The following is a 9243-nucleotide window of genomic DNA, read 5'->3' on the forward strand; positions in this document are numbered from 1 at the left end:
AAAATCTTTGGGTAACTTTCAAATCACCTTAACGTTGGCTCTGCCCATGCTAAAGTAGGGATAAACTACCTGACGCCAGTGCACCTTAAACTTCTCCCACAGAACCTCTGTTAGCCTTTGTGCAACTAGAAAAAGTCCTCCCTTTGTGTAGATGCAGCCCTGAAAATCACTGTGTGCATTTCAGTCTCCATTGTCACCACTGGCCAGACACCAATGTACAGTGCACAATTTCTGTTGTTTTAAGCCACTCGGTCTGTGATATTCTGTTACAGCAGCCCTAGAAAACGAATTCATGCACCATCACCTCTCTCTCATCTCACACCTATGGCCAGTTCACCAGAAGAAAATATGGGCTGGTTCAAAGATGAGTCAACAGGCTATGTTGAAGTGAGCTAAAGCAGACAGCTGCTGCCCTGTAGATCCACTCAGAGATGCCCTTGAAAGGCAGCGATTACACTGGGCAAAGCAATGGGCACTGTACCTAGTGATCCCTCTGTCTTGAGAGAGAAGTGGTCGAAGGTAAGTATATATGTGGACTCTTGGGCAGTGGTGAATAATTTTGGCACATTTGTTATGGGCATCAGAGGGGTAGGTTTGGAAGGGGACAAGGAGGTCTAGGGAAGAAACATATGGATGAACCTACGGAAGTGGACACAAAGTGTGAGGCTCTTTCCATTGCGCGGTAATGCCTACCAGAGAGCTTCTGCCACAAACAGGGCATTAAACAGCCAGACAGATGGTATGGCTCATCCAGCTGATGTTAGCCAGCCTCTATCCGTGCCACCCCAGTGCTTGCAAAAGTGCTCATGAACAAAACAGCCAGGTGGCACAGATGGAGACTGTTATGGAATTTGCTCTAGCTGTTCCCTCTTCCTGGAACAGGCTCTTGCAGATTTCTCTGTCCTTCAAGTCCTGGACAAATCTTCCTTTCTCAGTGAGACACACCTGCAGAGGCAGAGTGATGTGTGAAGCTAGTGAAGTTTAAATCGCCAGACACATCACTCACACAAGCCTCCGCGAGGGCTGCAAGTTGCTGGTAGTCGAGTGTGGAGAACAGGACACGGGTTTACAATTAGGAAGTATTTCTATGTAAACATTTCTGATAAATGGCTTAATCAGAAGATAGGGACCTATAACTCTGATATGGCTAATTTCTTATAATCTTTTCTCATTCCATAAATATTCACTTTGGGGACTAAGTTTTTAATTCCCAATTTTGCATTTATTTCTTAAGGAGGAAGCCCCCCGAACTTTACAAGCTTTGGGTACCACAAAACCTGGCTGTCCCTGCCTCTTCCAACCACTCTGTTTTACTGCTTTACTGCCCTTTCCCCCATGGTGATCTCATTTACCTTGCTTTAATTTTTCTTTTCTTTTTCTCATAGCCCTCATCACCTTTGAACATACTATTTGATTTACTGCTTGTTGCTTATTGTTTGAGCCCCCTCATTAAAATGTAAGCTCCAAGGAGGCAGGGGTCTTACTGTTATTCCTGGACTCCATGTACCTAATGCAGTGCTTTACACATAGCAGATACTCAACAAATATTAGTGGAGGAAAGACAGAAGGGAGGTAGAGAGAAATGGAGGAAGGGAGCAAGGAGGGAGAAAGGCAGAAAGGAAGGAGAGAAGGGAGGAAGCAAAGGCAGAAGGTGGAAACCATTAAGAGTCATAGCATCAGTAACGGCAAGAGCTGAGGTAGGACTGAGACAGCACGGGATGACAACAGAGCCCTGACCAGCCGAGAGGATAGACCACAAGCTCATCAGCCACAGGTGTCAACAGTGGCTGCCAGCGATGCGCAGGCAGCAGGCAATGGGGACTTCAACCCCGAAACAAGCAAAGGCTCAGAGGACAGCACAGGACCTGAACTTGAGGACCTGAGGCCTCCTCTCCTGACCACCAAGGAAAAAGCAGGGGGGAAAAACTCTGAACACCTGAGCATTTACCTGGAGGAGTGTATTTAAACTGGAAGAGAAAGCATTAATTGGCAAGTCCTTCCTCCTTCTCTCCCACAAGCCTACTATACAGATAGACTGGAGGTTTGAAACAAGATTATAACAACTATAGGAATAAACCATGTGTTCTTGGCATGTCTGAGTCATAGTATATAGCTTTTTAAAGACTAGGAAAAACTAGTGACAGAAGTACACAGAATAACTGGTAGCATTTCGATATGCTTTATTCTAAAAGGTCTGAGAGTGTCCACAAAAAGGAGAGTATCCATCAATGTTTTGGTTAGTTTTATAAAACAAGTCTTTCTTAGTATTTTTCCTTGCATGTATACTTACTTTTGACTAATGGCAGCATATACCCAAATAAGAGACACCTGGTGGTTTTTATTGTGTCTGTGCTACTTTGAGAAAATCTTGTTTTAGATGAGTTACTATATCATTTATAGCATTCTTGTCACGCAACCTTCTGGCATGTAGCTTCTACTATATTAAAACTTAGATTAAATTAATTGGGTTTTAAATAATTTGTAAAACAAATTAATGGAACAAAGAGTACCTCTAATACACCTTTTATTTACAGTCACATTTATATTCCAGTCACAAGATAAGGGATACATACTATGTACACAGACACACACACAGAGTCTTAGCCTTCGATGTGGAAAATCATCCTCTTTGGCAAAAGAATACATTTGTCTGGAATTTAAAGAAGCTAAAGATAAAAAATATTTGTTTTTCTGGAATAAATAAAAACCGACATTGCCTTATGCATTCCCTTCGGGACATGGCAGGAAGCCTTTTCAGTCGGACAAGGGCTAATTGCTCAATAGAAAATGCCAGTGAAGCTCACTGTAATGGGATTCTATCCATCTGTAATTTCCATTCCCAGAACCAAATACTTTCATCTGTTCCCATGTCTTCCAAAACATTAGGACCCTTGGTGGAAAAGGGAAACGTCTACAGATTGTCATCTCATTTTTGAGAGCCATTCAGAGAGAAAGAGGCATACTACAAGCTTGGGACCAGAACAGACTGAATTCATAAAAAAAGGCACAAGCCAAACTGTTCATCTCTGGTACATGAAAAATTATCACTGTTGTTAAAGCCATATGTTCTAGGTAAGAGGACAGGTTTTGTATTCACTGTGACATTTGTTCTGAGGAATGTTAATGTACTTAATGCTAGCATGTGCTTAGCAGCAATTTGTAAATTTGAAAAGTAACCCAGAGTTCAAAAAATGAGGAAGGAAGATAAGAAACTTTACTTGAGATATTTCTTAATTATCATTATGTCTGCATGTTAAAGCATAAGTGAAGACCATTGACATTTGTCATCATTTCATTGCTTTAGGTATGCAGATTCAACCTTTAAAAGTTTGTTCATTCCTAAAAAAAAAAAATTTTTTTTAAGCTGGTGTAAGGTGAAATTACTAGAGGCTTTGGTCAACGAAAGTGACAGTGATTTGCACTTTTCAGCTGAAACCCTGCTCAGTTCCCCAGTCTGAGGTTTGAAAACACACACACACACACACACACACACACACACACTATTTTATTGGTGGATAGCATATACAGCATACATGAAGTATCGTGATGTGCACGCTATAGAAAAGGGCACAAATCGTAAGTGTTCGGCTTGATAAACTATAACCAAGTGAATACCCTCATGTGACTTCCATCCACGTTAATAAAAGATTACCAGTTCCCAAGACCGCCCTAACCTTGCCCCACTTAATCACCACTTCTGCCCTCTGCCCCACAGGTAGCAACCACACTGACTTCTAACACTGTAGATTTGTTTTGCTTCTGTTTGAACTTTATATAAATGGACTCTATATGTTCTCATATAACAAACTCATAAGTAGACTTACAATATATATTCTTTTGTGTTTGGCTTCTCTCACTAAGCAATATGTCTGTGAGATTCCTCCATGCTGTTATGTAGAACAGTGGTTTGTTCATTTTCATCACCGATAGCATTCCATCACAGGAGTATACCACAATTTATTTATCCACGCTAATGTTAATTGGAGATTTGGTTGTTTCTAGTTTTGGCTGACTAATGCTGTAAGAACACTATTGTTAATGTCTTTTAAACACATGAGTATGCATTCTGTTGGGTCTCTAGCTCGTAGTGAAATTGTTTGGGCATAGGGTATATACAAGTATATATTTAACTTCAATAGATAATGCCAGTCTTCCAAAGGGGTTGTACCACTACTCTACCACAAGACATGCCTTGCCATCCTGTAATAGTGTCAGCGTTTTTAACTTTGGCCATTTTGGTGAATTGTAATTGTAACCCACTGTGGTTTTAATTTGTATTTCCCTGAAAAATAATGAGGTTGAGTGCCTTTTTATATGTTTATTGGCACTTTAATAGCCCCTTTTATGAATGGTCTGATCAAAACTCTTGTCCACTTTTCTGATGCATTGTCTATCTTCTCTTATTGATTTGCAGAAGTCCTGTGTAAATTCTGGAAACAATTCCTTAGTTACATGTATTGCATATATATTCTGTATATTTGTTGCTTTTAAACTCTCTTAATAAAATACTTTGATGAACAGAATTTCTTATTATTAGTTGCCTGGTTCATCAATCTTATGACTTACTGCTAAGGTTTTAAAATCTTAGAATGGATCCTGACTTTTATCAGATTCTTTTATGCATCTATTGATTGACTTTATAAATTTTCTTTTATTCCTTTAACTTGATGAATTACGTTTCCCCAATACCTATTTTGAAAAATTTCAAACTTACAAAATAATTGAAAAACAGTTCAATGAATACCTATATGTCTTTTACTTTGCTTCACCAGTTAATAACATTTTTCCACATAGGTTCTATCTATCTATCTATCTATCTATCTATCTATCTATCTATCTATCTATCTATCTATCTATTATCTATCTATCTATCTATCTATTATCTATCTTCTGTCCATCTACCTATCTCTCTACCTACCTAATTATATTTATCTTTGAAAGTATATTGCAGGCAATGATTGCTTGGATATGACACTAAATGCCCAGGCAACAAAATAGAAAATAATTGTACTATATCAAAATTTAAAACTTTTGTGCATCATGGGGCATTATCAACAGAGTGAAAAGACAAGCCATGTAATTGGAGAAAATATTTGCAAATCAATATCTGATAAGTGGTTAATATCTAGAATATATAAAGAATTCCTACAACTCAACAACAAACAAAAAAAAATTTTTTTAATGGGCAAAGGACTTAGGTAAACATTTCTCCAAAAATAAACAAATGAACAATAAGCATATAAAAAGATTCTCAACATCACTAATCATTGAGGAAATGCAAATGAAAACCACAAGATACCACATTAGGACGGCTATTATTTAAAAGAGAAAAAAAGAAAGTGAATAACAAGTGTTCGTGAGGATGTGGAGATATTAGAACCTTTGTGCACTGTTGGTGGGGATGTAGAATGGTGCAGCTACTATGGAAAACAGTATGGCAGTTCTTCCAAAACTAGAAATAAAATTACCATATGTTCCTGTAATTCCACTTCTGGGTATATACCCAAAAGAATAGAAAGTCGGGATTCAAACAGATATTTGTACACCCATGTTTATAGCAGCATTATTCACAATAGCCAAAAGATGGAAGCACTCCAAGAATCCAACTGATGAATGGATAAACAAAATGTGGTCTATACATATAATGAAACTGTATTCAGTCTTAAAAGGAAGGAAATTCCGACATATGCTACAACACGGATGAACCTTGAAGACATTATGTTAAGTGAAATAAGCCAGTTACAAAAGGACATAAGCCACATTATTTCACTCACATGAGTCACCTAGAGTAGTCAAATACATTGAGACAGAAAGTAGAATGGTGGTCGCCAGGGGCTGGAGGGAGGAAGGAATGGGGAGTTATTGTGTAATGGGCACAGAGTTTCAATTTTGCAAGATGAAAAATGTTCTGGGGGTGGATGTTGTGATGGCTGCGCAACAATATGAATGTGCTCAATGCCACTGAACTGTAGACGTAGAAACGATTTAAATGGTAATTTCATGTTATGCATATTTTATCACAAGTCAAAAAATAAATTTATAAAAAAGTATATTGCAAGAGTTCCACTTTCAGAATGGCAATGTGAAGAGCCCTACAGACCCACTTCTTAGTGAAATAAGCCTAACTGGTGAAAATTATAAAAATGTAAAGTCTTTAAAAATTGTCCTAAAGGCATACAGCAAGTGAAGAAAAATTTATTTAAGAAAATCTACCAAAATTCAGCAAGGACAGCAAGAGTCTATGCCATGTGAACCACAACTCTCTCCTTATGTCCTCACTTCCAGCTCAGCATGAGGAAATCTCACTCCAGGTGAATGCAGCAAAAACACAGAATGAGAAATGAACAGAGCCACAGAGAAATGTGGAACACCACCAAGTGTTCCAGTATACACATAATGGGAGTACCAGAAGAAGAATAGAGACAGGAAAGAGCAGGAAAATGTTCAAAGAAATAATGGCTGAAAAGTTCCCAAATTTAATGAAAAACAGGAATCTGCTCATTCAAAAATCTCAACTCCATGTAGGATAAATGCAAAGAGATCCATACACAGGTACAGTAAGTAAAAATGTTGAAAGGGAAGACAAAGAGAATATCTTCAAAGCAGCAACTGAAAAACAGCTTATCACAAGGAGATGTCAATAAGATTAACAGCTACTTCTCATCAGAAACAACGGAGGTCAGAAGGCAGTGGGATGACACAACCAAAGTGCTCAAAAAACCCTCAACAAACCCAAACGCCCTGTCAAACAACAATCTTATACACAGCAAAACTAGCTTTCAAACACGAAGGTAAAGTAACATCATTGCTAGGTAAACAAAAACTGAGACTTCATTGCTAGTAGATCCACCCTACAAGAAAAACTAAAGAAAGTTCTTCAGTCTGAAAGTGATCCCAGGCAGTAATTCTAATCTCCATGAAAAAACAAAAAGCACCAGCAAAGTTCATTATATAATTATGAAAGATACTGTAAAAGCATTTTTTCTTCTTTCTTCTCTTTTTTAAAAAATAATTTTAAAAACAATTTTATAAAATAATATGTATATAATTGTATCGTTGGGCCAAAAACATATATAAATGTTGTATATTTCCCAATAACAGCACAAAGGGGGTGCGTGTGAGCAATGCTATATTGAAGTAAGGAAATGACACCAGATGGTAACTCAGATCCACAAAAACAAATTGAGAGAACCAGAAATGGTAAATTGGAAGATTAATATAACATATGCTATAAATACACATTTGGTCTTCTTTCTTCTCTCAGCTTCTTTAAAATACATAAAATTATATAAATTAATAATTGGAACAATGTATTGTTGGGTTTGTGATATTTATGGATGTAACACATATAACAATAATTGCACAAAGAGGGGGAACTATGGCATTTCATGATGATATGCCTTGAAATGTGTGTGTGTGTGTAACATCTGACCTTTCACAGTTTTAGAGTCAACATTCCATAGCACCTTCCATACTCAGATCTAAGATGTAGTGTAGAGACTTTCTCAAAAGACTATGTGAGCTAGGGATTGCCTTTCCAGCCCTCCTAATTTGGTGTGCCCAAGCTCTTGCTAAAGAAATGTGATCAGAAGCGCTGAGTACAGTTTTCTTCTCACTTACCTAACAGACAGTCTCTAACCCTGGACTTGGCATTCCATCATTCTCTTCAGCTAAGATGGCAGAGTATACGCTGACCTTGGAAGTCATATATTGAAGATGGTAGAGCCACTGTCAGCCAGAGTTCCTGAATGACACACATGTAGAGGAGAGTCACCTGCCAACCCAGAACACATGCCCAGTGACTTGAATGAAAACTAAACTGCTGGGGCTTCCCTGGTGGCGCAGTGGTTGAGAGTCTGCCTGCCAATGCAGGGCATGCGGGTTCACACCCTGGTCTGGGAAGATCCCACATGCCGCGGAGCCACTAGGCCCGTGAGCCACAACTACTGAGTCTGGGCGTCTGGAGCCTGTGCCCCGCAACAAGAGAGGCCGCGACTGTGAGAGGCCCGTGCACCGCGATGAAGAGTGGCCCCCACTTGCCGCAACTAGAGAAAGCCCTCGCACAGAAACGAAGACCCAACACAGCCCTAAATAAATAAATAAATAAATAAAATGCTGGAAAAAAAATAAACTGCTATCTTGTGTGAGTCACCGCGTTTTTTTGTGCGCTTTGCTATAGCAGGTGATAGTTTCCTAGCTAATACAGTAGCCTCTAGAATCATAAAGGAGCGGAGGCTGCTCTTCTGCCTTCTGCTGACATTCTCTCAGCCTGTGTGTAGTTCAAGGAGATAAATCCCTCAGCTAAAGCTATGACTCCCAGTGTTCATTAATAAGCAGCAAAATTCACCTCCAAAGCCAGGAGGATTTGAAGCAGCTACTTAACAAGAAAAAGGACCTGGCTGGCTGGCATGCTTTCAATAGTCTCTGTTAGCGTCACATACACCTACCAAGGAAGAATACATTCCTCATATCTGCAACCTTATTAGCTGTTCTCCCACAGAACCCAGAGCTGGGAACCGTCACTTACTGTGACAACAAGGCTAAAGTTACTTTTTCCAGGCAAATCCACTTTGTTAAGTAAATATTGATCCTAGCTCTCAGTATTTCTTCTTTTACTGTTTTATTTAATTCTGTACATCCGTGGGCAGACTTGCACACAGCTGGCTGAGCTAATTCCTACGGCACCTGGACACTCGGCAAGTTTCCCTTGACAAGAGGTCCCAATGTTCCCTTTTCTGTCATAAAAAACCGAAGGAAGCTCCTGTTTTCCCACTAGCATCTGGCATATGCCTAAAGGCATTTTGAAACCATCTAGGATTTTCACGAAGGACTATTTTTAAAATATGTGAACATAGACAAAAAGCGGGGCTGTTTTCAAATATGTATTCTTATTACTAGAAAGTTCCCAGGATTGCTAAAATTACATTTCAGTCCTAAAATCCTTTTTATTTGTTTATGGACAAAAAAGGCTTAGATAGTCAGAATCCAATATGAAGCCCCATGCAACCATATTTCCTAATATTAATATTCTGTGAAAAAAGGGTGACATTAGAGAGGGATTAGTTCCTGCTAGATTCACATTTTTACATAACGAATGCCTGATTGTATAGTTTCACAGCAGAGCTTTACGGCTGCGAATCAAAAACACAGCAAAGATTCATCTTGCCTCCTCTTCCTGTGTGCCCTAAACAAACAGGAACCTTGAATCACGATTTCATTATCACAGACAGTAGAATTCCTTCA

The sequence above is a fragment of the Eubalaena glacialis genome, chromosome 20 (assembly GCF_028564815.1).
Source record: "Eubalaena glacialis isolate mEubGla1 chromosome 20, mEubGla1.1.hap2.+ XY, whole genome shotgun sequence".
NCBI lineage: Eukaryota > Metazoa > Chordata > Mammalia > Artiodactyla > Balaenidae > Eubalaena > Eubalaena glacialis.